General features: G+C 34.3%; 1 protein-coding gene and 1 pseudogene across 1 annotated transcript in view; both read right to left on the reverse strand.

Moving 5' to 3' along the window:
• CNBD1 (cyclic nucleotide binding domain containing 1) overlaps window positions 1-21,545 on the reverse strand; it is a 472,936-nt gene that overhangs the window by 303,415 nt on the left and 147,976 nt on the right. The gene's annotated exons all lie outside the window — the stretch shown is intronic.
• LOC125099420 (uncharacterized) lies at window positions 5,722-5,893 on the reverse strand (annotated as a pseudogene).

The following is a 21,545-nucleotide window of genomic DNA, read 5'->3' on the forward strand; positions in this document are numbered from 1 at the left end:
ATTGTCCATATAAATAAAGATGTATTAATTAAAAATGGCAGAAAAATACTTTCTTCATGAACGCAATAGATATTTTTTTAAAGATTGTATTTATTTATTTATTTATTTATTTATTTGACAAAGAGAGAGCAAGAGCTAGCAAGAGCAAGCACAATCAGGGGGAGCAGAAGAAGTAGTAGAGGGAGAAGAAGGCTCCCCACCAGGCAGGAAGCCTGATGTCTGTCTATGAACCTTATTTATTTTTAATCTAAATTTCTTCAAAATTATTGATGGATTAGAAGCAAAAAAAAAATCACTACCTGTGCACAAACTGATTAACTCTGTGTAATTAATGCGGAAAGAAGATAAAATGCACAGGTTTGGAAATGTTAATAAATGCCACACTGTATTAGTATGATTTAGTATCAAAGTAATACGACTTTTATGTTTATTTTATATTTAATATCTGAGATTTTTTTATAACATTGCAGAGAAACTGATATGTATTTAAGCTAATTCCACTACAGTTAATTATGAATATTTAAACAATTCTGGCTTCATAGGTTTCTATATGCATCCTGAAGCTCATAATTAAACATTCCAACCAAACTGTCACCAGTTCTACCCTTGACAGGTTATCTTAGTTCTCTGTGGCAATTACCAAGCCTCCAAAAACCTGTGGTTCTTTTTATCGGCTCTTGCTTGCAGCTCCAAGGAATCTATCATTTCATGGTAATGGAGGACTTCATTATCAATTATTACCAGCCTCACTGTTTTTCACAAAACCTTTACTCATCCCTACACAGCATTCTTTCTTAATTTGCTGTAATGGCTCTTCCAAATTTTGACAACTCTCCCAAAGCAACTATACCACTTTCTGAAGATAACCCACTGGCTTTACTCCATTTTTTTTTTTAAGATTTTATTTATTTATTTGACAGAGAGAGATCACAAGTAGGCAGAGAGGCAGGCAGAGAGAGAGGAGGAAGCAGGCTCCCTGCCAAGCAGAGAGCCCCACGTGGAGCTCAATCCCAGGACCCTGAGACCATAACCTGAACCGAAGGTAGAGGCTTTAACCCACTGAGCCACCCAGGCGCCCCTACTCCATTTCTCGTTACCTTTTTTCTTCTCTTTGCTCTCTCTTGTCAAATAGTTTGACTTTGATAACCGACAAATACATTAATAAGTAGAATCATTCAGGTGAAATAAAACTGGTGTGATTGCAGAATGTGAATGTTCCCATTCATTTATGCAATTAAATCAGTTTCATAGTTAAGTCTTTTAAAGCCTTTGTCGCCAGAGGAATATAACCAATTGTAAAGAAATAATTACACTATAAATGTAATTTATGTACATAACTGGTATTAAAAACATATGAAAAATTTAGTGTGGGCCCTGAGTATAAAAGGTGTAACTTTTCTCTAGTTGAAGCCCCCATCCCAGCTAAGGGTGGATAACAAAGTCTTTCTGACAAACCACAGTCATTTCAGCCACAAACTAAAGCCAAACAGTTCCCTTGACCTTCTTTTCTCAGGAAAGGTTTTGATATTTGGTATCTAGAGAGGAGGAGGGGCTGAGATACTTATAGCATCATCAAATTGTGGAGGAAGCCTTTGACCTCTAGTCTTTGCTGGCATCAGCTTTTCTGTCCATCTGTTCTGGTCCCCAGGCTTGGTTGTGTTGCCATCCGTGGCTGCTTTTCCATCCCAACTATGAAAGACCTTCAAGCCTGCCAACTCAGCTAACTTCTCAGATCACTGGAAACTATAGTTTCTCTCTCACACCACTCCAGGCTGCAGGAATCTTGGCAGTTGTATTTAGTCACCTAATGCAAATATATGCCAACTGGTGAGTGCATTTGTAGACTGCCAAACATTGCTTACATGGTACCAGGGAACTTAAAACTCAAGCAATGTGCTGGCTTCCTGGGTTTCCCTCCTGCCTTCAAATTCCTACATAATTCCTACATAAATTGGAATTTGTTTGTGTGGTGGGACAGGTTTCTTCTTGAAACATGGTTTGTTTGCAACCCTTACCTTACTCTCGTCTCTTGAACAAGTCCTAGGAGAGATCTTTATCCTCTACTTTGTGATAATAATAATAGTCATAGTAATAACAATAATTATAAATCTATAACTTTTTCTGTTCTACTTTATATTGATGCTATGACCTCCCTTCCCTGTGATAGGGAAAACTATGATCTAGTTGGGTAAAAGGATGAAGAAGTAAACAATAATTGGAGGATAATAAAAACAAAGTTTTAGGGAAGTCTGGGTGGCTTAGTCAGTTATGTGTCATGATCTCAGGGTGCTGGTATCAGGCCTCACATAGGGCTCCCTGCTCAGCGGGGAGTCTGTTTCTCCCTCTCTCTCTTCCTGCTCCTCCCCTTGCTTGTACTCTCTCTCTGTGTCAAACAAATAAAAACCTTAAAATAATTTTTAAAAAGCAAAGATTTTATACCTTCATCCCATCACTCCTTCACACCAAGAATAGCGATTTATAACAAAAATTTAAAAAGAAGATACTTCCCCCAACCCACAGATGTTAGATTCTTATCTTCTCTAGCCTGCTAATTCAAAAATTATTTTTCAAAATGATTTTTCATGTGAAATTTCAATCTCTCTTCTCAATAAAGCCTACTAAAATCCATCATAATCACTTGTATTTTGTATCTCTAAGTAAATCATTTATTGACATTCATTTATTTATTCATCACCAGGGTTTTATTGAGAATCTGTTATTGACCAGGAACTCTCCTGAATGATGGAAATCCAAAAACAAAGATGTGGTCCCTGATCTCATACAATTCATAGTCCAGTGGAGAGAACAATTCAAAGGATGGGTAGTTATAATATGATGTTATATTTGTATTTCTATGCAAATGATAGAGAGGAGCACCTAGTAGGGAGTCAGAGAAGATGTCCTATAGGATGTGCTATCTAGCTAAATATTAAAGGATTAACAGTTGTTAACCAGGCAAAGATTGATGAAATGCTATTTTCATGAAACAGCAAGAACCAATGAAGAGTACTGTGTATAAGGATGTAGAAGTTCAACCACACCACAGAGATGGTAAGAAATAATGTTCACAACCTACACAATCACCAGTTAATGAATTTGACTTGTTTCCTCTAGGTTGTCAATGAGAGATCTTTGATAGGAATCCAGCAGGAAAGTAGAGTGCTCAAAATTTCCCATTGGATAAGCCATTTGGGGACATGCTTTGTTAACCTCTGCACTGATGACACACACGTGACTTCTTGTACCTCAAAGTTGTTCTCCATGTAAGTTTTACTTCAGTCATTTGCAATTTCCTTTATTAAATGTCAGACTAATAGATGGAACTCAGGCTCTAAGTAAAAGTTCTCCCTCCGTGTCCTTAAAGTGGTGAGGTAAAGAAAAGCATAATGGGACATGGCGTGCCTCTTCCTACTCTGTATCAACTAACCTCTCTGCTGACAGTAGAGAAAAAGATGTGGGGTTTTCCAAGAAATAATCTTAGCTATTTTTGTTGTTTTTTAAAATAGGTATATTTAAAACCTAACACAGATAATGTTTCTTTTCTTTTTTTCCAGGGGCTTCAATACCAAAAAGAATAATCAGCTCATTGTCACACAATCATAATTATAGCAAAACTTTGGAAAGTTGTTCATTCTACTATCTAATGGAAGAACTACACACTAAACATCCAAAATAACATTCACTATTATTTAATATTCTCCTTCTAAAGCAGAGATTCTTCTGTATCCCATCATTACACCTAGTTGTTCTTTGTTAAACTCTTCCCATTCATATGCTTCCTCCATTCTTCCCATAAAATAAGGAAATGAAAACATCAATAATAAAATTGTGTGCTTCTAGCTCACATATTCTATAATGGATCATAGTTTTATAAGCACTCAAATTCATGTAAGAGACTAGCAGCATCTTCCACATTAATTACAATGTTAACAGCAACTCCATGTGTAATTCAAATAATATCTGTATCTAGCCAAATTAAATTATTTATAATGCCAAAGATATGCTATATCATATCATACTGCATATTATATTTTACCAACGGAATTTTGTTATTTCTAAAATTCTCATGTCACTGTGATCTAACTTAGCTATGAAAATAAATACTGTCCAGACAGACATATAAAGCCGGGAATAAATAACTCAGTAAGAATCAAGTATATCCCTATAAATGCTTTTATTGCTTTTGAGCTGCTTCTTCAGATTTTATGTTTGGGTGATAATTGTTTCCTTCTATATCATTTTATCTTCTCCATGAAAATAACTAGATTATAAATAAGAGATAAAACCTAGATCATCAAGATCTTAAAAGCCAACAGCATACTTTCTCACAGATTTTGAACAACTATTCAGACACTCCCAAACCTTATACATACTTTGCTAGCCATCTTCCCCATATAAATTTTCTGATATTAAAGCATTAAGGAAGTAAAAGAGATCCACTATGAAAACTGTTATATGGTCTTTTTTGTTTGTTTGTTTGGGGGATATGTGTGTGTGTGTTTTCCCTGCCTTAGTTCACTAACATACAGCTATAAAACGTATTAGAACCACATAGAGGGTATAAAATTATATAATTTTTAACTGAAAATTTGGATCAGATCTAGGCATATATAATTTTAGGTTGCTGGTCATTTTTTAAAATGCACTTTTTAAAGAATATGTATCATACATGCCTGAGATCTAGGATGACAAACTTTTTTTTCCTTAAATGCATAGCTCTATTAGGTAAAGATGAGCACCACCAAAAATGCAAAACAGCAATATAAGCTAAATACTTATTGAGTATGTCTACCATGAGATGTGTTAAAGGAAGCAAAAAAAAATCATCATTTTGAGATTTCTTTTCAAAGATTTTCAGTAAGTCATCAATTTACAGGACAGCAGCAGTACACTTGAATTGCCAAATATATTTTCTCTTCCAACATTTAGTATTATTTCCCAAAATATAAAATCAATATATTATAAGCATTTATTACCATCTTCATGAAATGTTCTCAGAGATAGTAAAATATTAAATTATGATTGCCTTATTAAATATATACCTTTTTGCTGAATATAATTCTCATTTTACATGTGGTTTATAGAGTTGTGTTAACCATAATAACCTAATATCAGACTCAATTTAATGTTTACTTTTTATAAATGCAGAATTTATACACTAGACTAAACATCAGAATAAATTATTTAGGAAGAAATGAAGGGTTTTTAATGATCTAAGTGTAAACACTCATGGACATCACAGTCCTCAAAATCCCTGTTAACGGGCGCCTGGGTGGCTCAGTGGGTTAAGCCGCTGCCTTCGGCTCAGGTCATGATCTCAGGGTCCTGGGATCGAGCCCCGCGTTGGGCTCTCTGCTCAGCAGGGAGCCTGCTTCCTCCTCTCTCTCTGCCTGCCTCTCTGCCTACTTGTGATTTCTCTCTGTCAGATAAATAAATAAAATCTTTAAAAAAAAAAAATTCCTGTTAACAACATCATAGAAAACAAAACAGAACAACAACAAAAAAAAAACAACATCATAGAATTTTTTAAAAGTCTATTTTCAAGATTAAAGGAAGAATCTGATTAACAAAGGTGATTCAAGTGTAGACTTTAACAATAAAAGTAATTTGAAGAAATTAAGCAACTGAAAGTATACTATTTATTTCTTTTTATTGCTAAGAACATCTTTATGAAACTGGAAGTTTTATTTCTAAATCATCTATACTGACCTTATTCCCTTCTCAATTCACAAGTCCCAGCTTTTGTTATTAATTTGATATCCACATTAACTATAGCGGCACTGATAAAGAATACTAATCAGTAACTGGTAGTTTTCAATTAGCAATAATCAATTAGCAACAATCACGCCTCGGATAAACCTCATTGGCTACGATACTGCCACTGCACAAAGCTAGTAACTGGTAGTTTTAACATAGTAGATAATTACATTCAAAATAATTTACATTTACATTTTAAACAAATTAGTCACACAAGTCACACTGACTTATACTGTTTGCAGCCCTTTTCCAATATATTTTATGAACATATTTAAAAGTAATTAATATTTTTTCCAATAATACAAGTTTATACATAAAGTAAAGGAATTATCAACCCTTTCAATGTTTGGCAAATACTATAATGTTTGGTAATTCCTACGTTATTTTAACATCAACTAATGGAAGTATAAAGAAGAAAGTGAAGTACTTTATTAAACAACAATTTTGAAATAGGAACTAAATGAAACAATTCTGAGTGCACTACCATTAGAGTAGTCTGGGAAAATCTAGGTCAAGGTTAAATCATGTACAACAAATAGTTTCCTCTTTCTTCCAATATATAAATACAGACAATTTCTTAGTACCACAGTTAGAATTCAATAAATGTTGATTGCCTGAATCAAGAGAATAATAACTCACTCATATTTTTTTAATTTAACCCTTCTGTGGAATCTTAATTTTTCTTGTTTTTTAAAAGGGAGTTCTATAATGGGGTGCCTGGGTGTCTCAGTCAGATAAGTGTCTGACCTTGGTTTCTTTTCAGATCATGATCTCATGGGTCTGTGAGATCAAGCCCCATGCCCAGCAGGGAGTCTGCTTGAAGATTCTCTCCCTCTGCCCCTCCCCTCTGTTCACACTTGCTCTCTCTCTCAAATAAATAAATGAATCTTTAAAAAGAAGTTCGATAATAATCAATAGAAAAAAATAATGTTCTAGGTCACTTATCATTGCAAACACTGTGCCTAGTACAAAATGAGCAAGTGTGAGCTACACATCCTTAGACTTTTTTTTTTTTTTTTCATTAAGGTAAAGCCATATTTAGGACCATGTAGGGTTGATAAAACTCAGAAACTTGACACCTACAACCTTCTTGGCATGAATAATAAGAGGATAAATTTCAGGGAAATACAGCATCTGGAAAAGAAGGGGAAATTAAAAAAAAAAAAAAAGAACCACTAATGAAGATCCCCAAATTCTGCATATAAACCTTACCCCCATGTCTAGTTTAGCTCTGAACTACTCAGGCTAAATGCAGATTCTAGTAGCCCTGCTAAGTTTAAGAAACAAAAGAGAACTCTCAGCTTCTGATCACTGCATGAAAGACTGAGTTTGGAATTTGGGTCCAGCCTGATAAAGTAAAAATCAATATTTTTGAGAAGAATATAATTGAATCCAGAGCCTTCACAATGTTGAGAATACAACTCAAAATTATTAAATACATGAAGAACGGATGACTAGTATGCAAAGAAAAAAATCAATATAGATAGACAGTAAAATGTCAAAAATGTTGCAATTAGCAGAAAAGAATTTTAAAGAAGCAAACAATAGCTATTGTAATGAATAAGCAAAAAAAGAAATAAATATTTTTAAAAATTAATGAAAATTACAGATCTAAAAAAATCTAAATTTTTAAAAAATGTATCATTAGAGAGTAAGAGCCAATTGGATTGAGAAAAAAACAGAGTCTGTGGATTTAAAGACAGATCAACAAAAATTATCCATGAAAAAAGCAGGGAAAAATATTGAGAGCAATTAAACAGAACCTCCATAGTTCGTACATTATAAAAGTACTAGCAATCATGTACTGGAGTCCACAAAATAAAGAAGAGGAAAAAAGAAAGAAAATATTTCAGTAGTGGCAAACATCTTCCAAGATATTGTGGAAAGACATTATTTATAGTTTCAAGAATCTCAGCAAATTCCAAACTGGATAAATATAAAGAATATTATTGCCAAGCATATCAGAGTCAAAGAGCTGAAACTTCAAAATAACAAGAAAATCTTAAAAATAATTTCCCAAAAAGACATATTACCTACAGATAAAAACAATAAAAATGACCATTTCTCATCATAAAAATATAGAGGGCAGAAGAAATTGGAACAAATGTTCAAGGTACTAAAACTAAACCCAGAATTATAAACCAGTGAAAATATCTTGTAGGAATGAAGGGAAACTAATGAGTAAATTAGTAAAAACTAAGATTGTTCATCCTCAGCAGACCAACACTAGAAGAAATGATGAAGGAAGTTCTGGATGATGGGAAATGATGCCAAACGAAAAGTCAGATCCTAGGTAAAAAATCAAGAGTATCAGGAATGGAGTTGAACTGGTTAAACACAAATACCTTTCTCAATAATATCACTTATGACTGATTAAAGGAAAATGCAACATTGTACTATGGAGTTTAAAATATGTGTGTTTATGTGTGTGTTTGGGTGTTCTAATACTTAAAAAAATACAAAGAAAGAAAAAAATAGTCTATAGATCAAAGAAAACTCAAGAGAGAAATTTAAAATTATTTAAAATGAAGTATAGAAAAGAATAAATTAGGAAAAGTTATTAGAGCAACAGTTACAGATGTAAATGCTTACTAAGAAGTAAAGAAGTATAAGTCCAACATGTAAAGTTATAACATATATAAATGTAACATATAGGACAATTGTAGCCAAATGGAGTGGGAGAAAATGAGCATATACGGATTTTAAGGTTTTTACAATTTGAATGAAATGATATATTTGACTCTAAGTGTGAAAAGTCAAAAATGTGTATTATATCCATTGGAGAAACTACCGTAAAATAAAGGAGAATAGTAAAGCCATCAGATAAGTTAAATTTAAACTATTTTTAAAAATCAATTAACCCAAAAGAAATTTGCAAAAAGAAGAGAAGAGAAATATCAATAATAAAAAAAATGGGGAAAATGGAAAACAAGTAATGAAATGGCAAAAATCCAAACAAACAAATAATTACATTAAATACAAATGAGCTAAGGATTCCAATGAAAATATAGACTGCTGTTCAGAATACACATAAAAAAGGAAGATATAAGTACAGATTTTCTGCAAGAGGCATACTTTAAATGTAAAAATATAAATAGATTGAAGATAAAAGAATGAATAGGTATATACTCTGTAAACCATGTAATAAAGCTAGTGTTGAATATTAATATTAGATAACGTATACTTCAAGGCAAGGAGTCTTCTCAAAAGGAACATTTCATAATGACAAAATAGTGAATTCAGAAGAAAGGCATAAAAATCATAAATATGTATACATCTAGACACAGAGCCTGAAATACATAAAGAAAAAATCGACAAAATTAAAAGGAAAAATACACAAATTCACAATCATAGCTGTATAGTTTGACAAACCTTTCTCAGAAATGAAAAAAAGAAAATTCAAAAAAATAAACAACATGGAAGAAATGAACACCACAATTATCCACTTTGATTTAGTTGACCATTATGAGCACTATACCCAAAAGCTGCAGAATACACATTATTTTCAAAATCACATAGAAAACTCACCAAGATAAACCATATACTGAGCCATAAAACCAGGCTCAAGAAATTTCAAATTTTGAAATCCTGCAAAGCACATTCTTCTACTATAATGGAATCAATAGAAATCAATAACTATAATGTATCTAAATTAAAGTCCAAATATTTAGCAATAAAAAAAGTCACACTTCTAAAAAAAAAAAATCCATGGGGCACCTGAGTGGCTCAGTGGGTTAAAGCCTCTGCCTTCGGCTTAGGTCATGATCTCAGGGTCCTGGGATTGAGCCCCACATGGGGCTCTCTGCTCAGCAGGGAGCATGCTTCCCTCCCTCTCTCTTTGCCTGCCTCTCTGCCTGCTTGTGATCTCTGTCTGTCAAATAAATAAAATAAAATATTTTTTAAAATAAAATAAAAATAAAAAATTTTAAAAATCCATGGATCAGAGGAAAACTCAAGAAAAATTTTTAAATATTTTTAATTGGGTGATAATAGAATAACATAACAGATTATGACATATAGCTAAAGCAGACTAGAGAAAGAATTAATTTGCTTTTTTAAGTTATTAAAGTAGTTAATAAAATAAAATAGTAATATAATAACAAAGATAATAAATAGCTATTATCTTCAGTGTAAAATCTAAGTGTACATTTTTGTGTTTAATGTCAATGTTTTCTTTTCTCTTTTTTGCCTGCTTTTAATTTTCATTAAGTTATGAAGATACAAATCTAATATGTTCAGCATAGCAATTCTAGTGGTCAGAGTAAAATTGTGTTCAAGTCAAATAAACTCTCCTTACATATTCACAAATATGACTGTGTACATTTTTAAAATATTCCACGTAATAAACAGACATATATATAGTCTTCTTTCAGTGAAAAATAGAACTAAATTATAGAGATCAGATTAATGCTATTGATTTGAATAATGTTTTAAACCTCTAATATAAGCCATACTAACGTTAGAAACCATTATACAGCCATCAAAAGTCATTGGAGTTTCTCCATTATTGTGTGTGTGTGATGTGGGAAATAGTTTGACAGCATTAGAAAAATCTCATAACTTGTGAGCCGCAGAAAAAATCAGAACCATGTGTGGATTAAATACAGACTTCTAAAGCAAGGAGTTTAAATTCCTTTAAACAAAAAACTTTGAAAGACTGTATGCATATATTAAAATTTTATATTTATATATATATACAGATTTTATATTTATATATAGAGATATAGAGATTACACATATAAATGTTAGAGTAAGCACCTCATTAGGTTTTAACAGGATACCTGGAGGGCCCCAAAAGGAAGAGTCAGGGTCAGCTATCAGGAAAAACCTGTCCCAGCAGTGTTCCAAAAACAAAGCCACCAGAAGCTAGATGGAACCAGACAGGCCCAGGACAAAGGACAAAGACCCCGTCCAAGTGAGGCAGAAAAAGCATGAAACCCTGCTCCCCAAAAAATCCTCTCTCCAAATAAGAGATATTTCATGCCCTAGTTAACAACTGTCAATTAAGGATAGAGACCCAAACCCCAGGGCCAGGCTCTCCCTTAAACTGGTCCAATCTTACATCTCAAAAGTGTACTCCCATTTAATAAAAACTTCACCTGCTCAACCACTGTCTGGTCTGTCCCTGAATTCTTTTTTTGTGATGAGACTAAAAGCCTCTAGTGATATGCTGGGGACAGACTGGGTGGACGCCTCAGGGCCCAGGCTGGGAGGGAGTTGGGGGGGGCTTGGGGGAGGGAGCAGCACGGAGCAGTGGATTTGGGGATGGAGTGCTCTCTCCAGTTCACCTGGCAACATAAATAAATATATAAGCACTGTTTTTGTTTTTACTTTTTAAAATTGTTTCTGACTTTCCGTTAAGTTGGTGTGATGGAAATTACACCATTATTAAATTCTATAAGTTGTGTAGTTTATTTCTATGAGAATTACTTAAACCCCAGAAGCATTTTAGGATGCTTCCTATTGTGTAAGATATTTCTGCCAGCCTTTGGACTCATTACAACCAAGAGCATAGAGATTTATGCTTTGAATGTGTTCTGCATCCCCACACGGATACTTAACAGTATTTGATGCACAGGAGACCCTGAATACATGTTTGTTGAAAGAAAAGTACATAAATGATAGAATTTATGGACAACTGTATGAATGTAGATGTGAAAGATAAGAAATGAAACTGGAAACCTGTACCTAAAACTTTATTTATTTCTCTGAATAACTTTTCAAAGATATTTCTGTGAAAAAGGCAAGTATGAAGAAACAAATACAGGTCCTTTTGCCAAACAGAAGTTGTAGTCAGGAAATTAGTTAAGCATACAATTATGCCCTTGTCAAGTGTGCTAAATTACAAAGTTGTAAAAATGAAGGCAAACTTGACAATGGATATTTCTAAAGTTAAGAAGCCCAATACTGGAAAATAGAACCACTGAGAGTAGAACACACATTGGATGCTCATTAAATACAAAAATCATGTAATAGCTCTGCAATTTATTCACAATAAAGCCAAAGTACTTAAGTCTTACACCTACAATCTCATGCCCCATTTATTCTATTCCAGCAACAAATGGCTTCCTCACACTTCCTAGAAATGCTTCCTGCCTTAGGACTTCTGTACCTTCTGCACCTAGACCACCTACTGCTTGTTGAACTAATCAAATATTGGCAGAGCTCCTTCTTTCAAAGCTATTCCCAAATTGTATTTTTTTTATTGTGTTATGTTAGTCACCATAAAGCACATTATTAGTTTTTGATGTACTGTTCCATGATTCATTCTTTGCATATAACATCCAGTGCTCCACGCAATCTGTGTCCTCCTCAATACCCATCACCAGGTTCACCCAACCCCCCTCTCCCTCCCTTCTAAAATTCTCGGTTTTTTTTTCCCAGAGTCCATGATTTCTCATGGTTGTCTCCTACTCCAATTTCTCTCCTTTCATTTTTCCCTTCTCCTAAAGTCCTCCATGGACTTCATCAAGATAAAAAGCTTCTACACAGCAAAGGAAACAGTCAACTGAACAGAGGCAACCCATGGAATGGGAGAAGCTATTTGCAAATGACACTACAGACAAAGGGCTAATATACAAATGGTATTTTCTCAGTGAGGCTTGCCCAGGCCATCCTATTAAAAACATGCACCACACCCCTTTAAAATCAATGGTATTCCTAAATCCCCTTGTGCTAGTCTGATTTTTCTTTTACTATAGCACTTAACACATTCTAACAAATTTTATAATTTTTATACATATTATGATTATTATTTACTGTTTGTCTTCAACCACAGAATACAAATACTGTTATGGCAGGGAGTCTCATCTTGTTGATATATATTTACTTCCTTCTATACGGTAAATTCTCAATAAATTTTTAAAGAAAGAAAATGTACTTTACAAATTGAATTATTCACTAATAATCTAAATGTATTTAAAAATTTTTAGCCAAACATCTGGAATATCTTTTGCCTACAGTCCACCAGGGCATGTCCTCCCAAGTATCAGTTCAAGGACTGACTTAATAGTTGGGGTCTTGGCAATTTTTCTTAGCTCACTTTCTAACTCTGCCAATTTTTTACAAAATTGCTCCTTTCTGTACCCAAATGAAGTATGTGATAAAAGACTAACAGTAGCTACACACTACTATGTAAAACATTTTTTAAAAATTAAAAAGGAAACCGAATAATCATGCTTGCTTGGCTGTTGGAAATAAGGTGTTCCTAGGCTGATGCAGCTTCCCAGTTTCCACTGGCTACCCTTTCATGATCAATATTCTAAAAAGTGTCTCACAGTAGGTCCGACTATTCTAGGTTCATTATTAACATTTGGTGTATTCTCAATTCTTCAAATGGTTCTCACAAATTATGTCCAAATAGAACTAAGATAGTTCATTCTGCCATTTATTGAAAGGTGTTTACTTAGCGCCTTCAATGTATCACACAGAGTGCTAACTGAAGCCTCAGGATCTAGTGAATAATTTTAAAATCTACACATTTGCTTTCACATTTATTGTCATCAAACATAATGGAAATAATTTCAAAGTAGTTGATATTATTATTAAATATTGTGAGCACCCTAATGTTCACAGCAGAGACAAGTTTAGACATACATATATATATTATATATTATGTACATATAGTATATAGGTAAATTCACATTACAATTCCAAATGCTGTTAGGTACTGATATAAATAATGGTGCATTAATAATGCTGTGATAGGTACTGCATATATATCATAGTTTTTTAATATTGTTATTGTTTAAAGTATTTTTTTAAGTGAAAAAAAGGGGGGGCATTGTATTCCTGAGAGGGATGTGTTTTTGAAAACCAAATATCTACATATATAGCTCTTCACCACATTTGCTGATGGGTTCATTATATTCTTATTACATCTCACTTCTGGTAGAACAGGTTAGATTAAGAACCAATATCTTCCAAAAATAATATAATGTTGCAGATTAACTTATTGATTGCTTTGTTCAGTTGTATCATATTATACTATAACATTATATTAACGGTAACATATCCAAAAGCTGTTGGATAAATTGGTGTAATTAATTATTTGGAAACACTCTAATAATCAGATGAAAAAGTTCAAGGAGAGAGAACTTACACAAGTCTATCTATCAAAAGAAATTAGGTAAATAAGAATTAGTAGATAAAAATCAGTCATTGAAAGATGAAATGAAATTCAAATAAGGAAAAAGCTGAGATAAAAAGTCAAGAAATAATCATTGGGTATATCCATTGCCGTGCAATTTAATGCATCACTTACATATAGCTTCCGTATAGCAAGAGAAACCATCAGCAAAGAACAACTGTAACCTATGGAATGGGGAAAGTATTCATGAACCATGATCTGATAAGGAATTAATATTAGAAATATATAAAGAACTCCTTCAACTCAATAGCAAAAAAATTAAAAAGTGGGCAAAGAAACTGAATAGACATTTGTCCAAAGAAGATATACAAAAGGCCATGAAACAGGTACATGAAAAGGTGCTCAATATCACTCGTCATTGGGAAAATGAATATTAAAACCACAATGAGATACCACCTCATTCATTAGAATGGCCATCATCAAAAAGATAAGAGATAAACACTTGCATGGATGTGGTAAAAGGGAACCCTGCACACTGTTCATGGGATTGTAAATTGGTACCAACACTCGGAAAATAGTATGAAGGACCCTCAAAAAATGAAAAGTATGATCTAGCAATTCCACTTCTGGGAATATATCTAATGGAAACTAAAACACTAACAAAGGATACATCTACACCCCCATATTCATAGCAGCATTATTCATAATAGCCAAGATATACATGGAAACCAATACATGTATATGTATATTTATGTGTATACATGTATATATAATATATGTGTATATATAGTATATGTACATACACAAATATGTATTTATATAGTACAACTTCTTATATACACACACACGCATACCCACACACACACACACACATATGGAATATCCAAACACACACACACACACACACACACACACACACACTGTAATATTATTCAGCCATAATTAAAAAAAGAAAACCTTCTACTTTTAGTAATATGGATCAACCCTGAAGGCACTATGCTAAGTGAAATAAGTCAAACAGGCAAAGACAAGCAACTATATTATCACATTTACATGTGGAATGTTTTTTTAAAAATCAGAAAAAGAGTTTAGAGGTGGAGAGCTGGGAGAAGGGAAATTGGAGGAAGATGGTCAAAAGGATCATACTTCCAATTATAAGATAAATAAATAGTAGAGATGTAATATACATGATGACTATAGCTAACACTATATATAAGAAAGTTAAAAGAGTAAGTCTTAAGAATTGTTATCACAATAATTTTTTCCCTTTTCTTGTCTTCTTTCCTTTCTTTTTATTGTATCTATATGAAAAGATGGATGTTAGCTGAACCTGCTGTGGTGATCATTTCACAATTATGTAACAGAACCCACCATGTTATATAATGCCTCAAACATATACAGTGATATATGTCAACTGTTTCTCAGTAAAACTGCCCAAAAAAATTATATATAAAAAAAATCACATCAGTTGACTAAAAACCTGATTTAAACCAAAACTCAAACTAAGTACTCAAAGAGCAACTAATGAAAGAAAGTAACATCATGAATTTATTTGTTCATGAAGAATTTTACTGCAGGCACATTTTTTTTTTTACCAATAACCTTTTCAAAATTTACTGAGTAGTACGTAGAAAAGAAATTCTAACAGTAGCTCACTTTCTTTCTATATTAATCACATAGATTAATGTATATATAATATTTGCTCTTTATCTTGGTTAAATATGGTTACATTCTTTTATTCCCACACATGATGTAGGAATGTTGCATTTTTCTTGTTTTTTTTTTCCCATTTATTTTACACTGAAATAAGAGGCATAGTGGCACATTTTCTTTTTGGTGTGATTAAGAGATATAAATCAACCTTCTATGTTAAATAAAATTAAACATACATCTTTTTTCCCTAAAATACCCAAGTTCTACTTTGTGAGTGAACATAGTATTAATTTAGCACTTATTATAAGCCAAGTTACTGCACTGGCCACATTACAAATTCATCCTACCTTAATCCTTTCATGTTTAAGGTGAGTTATTATCCCTGTTTTACAGTAGAGGAAACAGAATCAGAAAGGTTAATTATTTTGCCCAAATGAATGCAGGTCTATAAAACTCAAAAGGCCAAGCTATTAACATTACATTACCTCTCAATATTCTATCATAGGATGATGCAGATGCTGTAGGTGTTTCCACTAAAACCCCAAATCAGGCTGCTACAACCATTCCTAACTACTGCTTATAGCTCACACTGGAACTCTTCCCTGAAGAATTGCCCTTGACACACATAAACCACCTTGCCCTATGCTCATCCCTTTAGCTCTCAGACAGAACAGTCTCATTAGTGCAAATTATGCTTTAAAACTCCCTGTGGGATCAGGCTGAACTGAACTTGAAACCATATCATCGCCGAGCCTCTTCCTCCATCCTGGCCTTCTTCTTTCATTCCTTGATAGGTTTCCTGAAAACCGTGCCACACACAGGAATCCCTTCCTCAAGCTTTGCGGCTAGGAAACCTGACCTAAGACAACTGGTGCCAGGAGTGTCTAGAGAGTAGACTCTACGGATAGAGTTTTAACACTGGGTTTCATGTTGACCAAAAAGTAATGAGGACCCAGTCACAGGTCATAGGTAGCATTTGGTAGTCCCTAGCAAGATGAAGCAGGACAATTGCTAAGACTTTGACCTGTGGTGATCTAGGAAGAAAATATAGATTACAGATGCACTAGCTCATTTAATGTCTTTGAAATTTGAGAGGTATGGAGGAAAAGTAACTCTAAAATTTGTGCACAACTGAGTGGGCATTACTGAAAGCTAACTAGTGCACTGGAGAGATATGGTAGGATTGAATCAGTTAAACAACAATTTAAAGCAAAGTCTGGGAGTCAGAGGGCCTCCTTTGGCAGGGTTTAAAGACATTGTCATCTACTACAGTTGGAAAGCTAATTAGGCTGAAGACCAGGCCTATGGCTTAATTGTAAAAATGAAAGAGCATCAACTCTTCTAGTCCCATCCATGTTGATACAAAAGTTGGGTATTCATCCTTTCTGATGGAGGCATAATAATCCATAGTGTATATGGACCACATCTTCCTTATCCATTCATCCATTGAAGGGCATCTTGGTCTTTCCACAGTTTGGTGAACCTTCGCATTGATTCCTTGGCAGATGGTACAAGGATTACTGTTGTAGGAAAAGCCAGGTGGATGTCCCTGAAACGGACCACGTTAATATTAAAAAATATATATATATCAAATCATGGATTTAACTGAAGGTAGTATTAATTTCTCTCTCTGAGAAGCAGGGTACTGGCTTTCATCATATCTCAATTTATTTCATCAGTCTGTTCCATGCAAAAATTAAAATTAAAATTAAACAGATCATGGCAAATGAGAGTGGACCATTAAAAACTCAGTCATGTGGTAACCCTAGTGTAGCTAGTATACCAGATGTGGTATCTTTACTAAAATGGCTTCACATTACCCTGGCATGAGCTGTGAAGCAATTGATCCAGTAAATGCATCCTTTTTCATATCCATTAGGAAAATCAGAAACAGTTTCCATTCACATGTGATGGAAAACATACACATGTGTTGTTTTGCATCAGGACTAAATTTAACCTTTGGTCACAGGATGATCCAAAAGAACATGAATCATCTGGATACTCCACTGAGTATCAGATAGGCCATTGTATTGATGACATCATATGAATTGTACTTGATGAAGAAGAAGGGGCAGGTACTCTGGATGTCCTAGTCGGAATATATGCTCCAGGAGACAGAAGATACGTGCCATTATCAGTAAAAGTTTAAGGAGTTCACTGGTCTGGGGCATACTGGGACAACTCTTCCAATTCGAAGGACAAGTTATTACATGTGTGTCACCCACCACAAAGAAAGAAGCATTTGGTAGATCTCTTCAGATGTTGGAGGCAGCATATAATCAGGATAATTGTGTTGATCTATTTTTTAGGTGTTGCAGCAGGTCATTTTTGAGTGGGGCCTAGGGCAAGAAAGGGTATGGAAGGTCCAGGCTACCCACAGGCTTAGACTATATAACAACAGAGTCCATGTATAGAACTAATAGATAAAAATTCTGTGTGGAAACTTCAGCAAGCCCCAATAAGACATTCATAGGACAGAATCTAACATAAAACAAGTGCACGCCTAAAACAGGGAAATATACACCTTTTGAAAATGCTGTTACTGCACCATTGCCCCATTCACGGGTGGCCTTGACGGAAGTGGTGAGGGGAAATTCTCCCAATGTGCAGAGAGCTTCAGTGTCAGGTCATCCACTCTTTGTGGAGAGAAAAGTAGTCCAAGAAATGAATACAAACAGATTAACAGTGACAAATGACTTGGCTTTTCAGTCAGATGGCTATTAGAAGCAAAATTAACATCATGGAGAAGGAGATCTAAGGAAAAGGCATATTGTAAACAAACTGCAGGATAGTAATATTTTTGTTCCTTTCCATTACCCATTATCTTTGAGTCCAGTAGCTCAAGATTCTATATAGAACACATTCTGGCTTTTATATTTCCTACACAACTCAGGAATACTAACACAGCTGAGATTTATATGAGTTGAATTATGATATTTTTATTACATAAGATATTAGTGAAAAAATATATAGTACTCCTATTTCTTAATCATAGTGTGCCAAAGGTTCCCCACACAAAAATATTATGCCTAAATCTCTTCATAGATTCTGACGTCAAAAGTCAACAAAAGGAGCTCTCTGTTACTGCATATTCAATTTGACTTGCCCTTCAGGGTCCCTAAGAAATAGTCCCAGGGATTGAAAGTAACACTCCCTATTGCTAGAAACACTTGGGATTTAATTTCAGCCTTTATTTATTTTCCCCTCAAAAAGAAACAATACAAAATGATTTATAAGAGGTGAATTGTCATAAATTTCATCTTAACCTCTTTGCTATCTTCATATGTTCCAAGTTTTGCTATAATTAAATCTAGTTTTGATTTTGTACTTGGATAAGCTAAGTACATTAACTTTCTTATTTGAAAATAATAAAATGTAAGCATAATAAAGTGGAGGGTAAATTAGAATAACATTTTGCCAGTTATAGAAAGAACTTTCATCAATTCCTTTTTTTTGTTGTTTTAACTTATGAAGGCCTACATCTTGTCCTTACAGAGGCCATTAATAGTGGTTTTGTGGGGCACCTGGGTGTCTCAATTCTTGATTTCAGCTCAGTTCATGATCTCAGGGTCTGGGACAGGGCCTGAGTTGGGTCTATCTTTCTCCTTCCCTGCCCCTCTGCTCCTACCCCCCTACTCACTCGCACTCTCTCTGTATCTCTAAATAAATCTTAAAGAAAAAAAAAAAAAAAGAGTGGCTTGGCTATAATATAGACCAAGAGATTATAGGAACTAAAATCCAAGAAGTATTTCATTATAAACCAGGACAAGTTATATAATTTCCTCATAAAAACAAGAAAAGCCATTACTATCATAAATACAGGAATAGATTAAAGGTAAAGAAAAGGCAAGGGGAGCCTGGGTGGCTCAGTGGGTTAGGCCTCTGCCTTCGGCTCGGGTCATGGTCTCAGGGTCCTGGGATCGAGCCCCGCATCAGGCTCTCTGCTCAACAGGGAGCCTGCTTCCCTTCCTCTCTCTCTCTGCCTGCCTCTCTGCCTATTTGTGATCTCTGTCTGTCAAATAAATAAATAAAATCTTTAAGAAAAAAAAAAAAGAAAAGGCAAGCATTTTTATATGGAGAGATTACCAAAATTCCTATCTATAGAGTGGGTTAAGAAAATAGAAATGATCCCAGACACCAAATTAGGACTGCCTTAATACACATGCCATAAAAACTTAACTTTTTCCTTTTCTACATGCCCCCAAAATCCATTAACTCACAGATTTTAAAAATCTAGGTTGTAAGTTATGTAGAATGTTGGTTCTTGAGAGATGTGTATCGGAATCACACGTGAAGCTTTTAAACAATGCACAAACAGCCATAATCCAGACCCACTAATGTATAATCTCCCAGATTAGACCCAGTCATTTATATAAATTAAAAGCCCCACAAGAATCCTTCTACAATGTATATGTATATCAAATCATCCTATTGTACAATTAAATATATTACAATTTTTTTTAAAGATTTTTTTATTTATTTATGACAGAGAGAGAGATCACAAGTAGGCAGAGAGGCAGGCAGAGAGAGAGAGGAGGAAGCAGACTCCCTGCTGAGTAGAGAGCCCGATGTGGGGCTCGATCCCAGGACCTGAGCTCCTGACCTGAGCCGAAGGCAGCGTCTTAATCCACTGAGCCACCCAGGCACCCCGATATATTACAATTTTTATTTGTCAGTTATACCACAGTAAAGCTTAAAAAAATAGAAGCCCCATGAGTGATTCTGTTATATGCCTCCATCTGAAAATACTGATGGTTTAAACAAATGTAGTGTTGCCTACCCCAATTTTACCTCAAAGCCTCATTTTTATGGAATGAAAAACATTTAACTAAAATCTTGTTTGAAATCATAGCATTAAGATTTTACGCTAGGCATATTCAAAGGCTTAAAGAACTAGCTGACTAGTCAGAGAGCTTAACAACCACAAATATAACTTCAGTGGAAAAGTATGATTGTAATGCCAATTTAACCACAAACTGTTGGTGTACAGCTGTGGGGAACTACTTAGACCTAAAGAATTCCTCTGTCAATTGAAAATATAATTACTATATAGTTATATTAGTATTATGACATGATTCAAAATGACATAAACAAATAAATAGAGGGATAAGTCAGTATGCTATTTCAAGAGATATACATGTACACAAAAAATGAAATGAAAACAAGGATATTAAGGGCACTCAAACTGATCAGGTCCTGTGTGCATGTTGCAGAGCTCAGGCAAGAGAAGTCTGGGTCTTCCCAGAAGGTCTACTCCATGTCTAGACTAGTTGCATCGGTAATGTACTTCAGTAATGCCAACACCATGGTGTTCAAAGACAACTAAAGGGAAGTTCCCCAACAAAATAAATTCTTAAGATACAGCATTCATCAAATATTTATTGTATACTTGCCAAGGATTAAATTAGGTAATAGGGATAAAAACAATATGCAAGATCAATGTGACTTCTACCTTCCCAGAGCTTATAGTTTCACAGATGAAACAAAATCATTTCAAAATAATCTTAATAGTGCCATTAAGAACAAACAACCAGGATGTCAACATAGAAAATAATGGAGATGGGTATTAAGGAGGGCACCCATTGTGATGAGCACTGTTATACACAACTAATGAATCATTGAACACTAATATCAAAAACTAATGATGTACTAAATAGTGGTTAACTGAACATAATAACAACAAAAAAAATTTTTTAAAGAGGCCTATGGAGGCTGAGGGTCTAAAAAGTTATTCCCCCCAAAGCCTAGTTCAAGTTCAAAATCTGTATGGTTCTGTCAATCTGGGCCCCTGCATTACTACAATGGGGCATGCAGCAGACCTGTACTGAGCATGTAGCACAAATGAGTCGTGGATGTTTTTATTGTAGTAAGCCACTGAGACTTTGGAGAGGTTTCTTAATACTGAGTAGCCTAACTTATCCTAACACGTTTATAATAAAGCTACTGTTCAAATCGGGGGGAAGGGGGGAGAGAAAGAAAAGAATGGACATGGGAAATGATATCATTAGAAGAGTATTTGTAAATGGGACTTGCTGAAGATGTAACA

Source organism: Lutra lutra, chromosome 4 (assembly GCF_902655055.1).
Source record: "Lutra lutra chromosome 4, mLutLut1.2, whole genome shotgun sequence".
Lineage (NCBI taxonomy): Eukaryota > Metazoa > Chordata > Mammalia > Carnivora > Mustelidae > Lutra > Lutra lutra.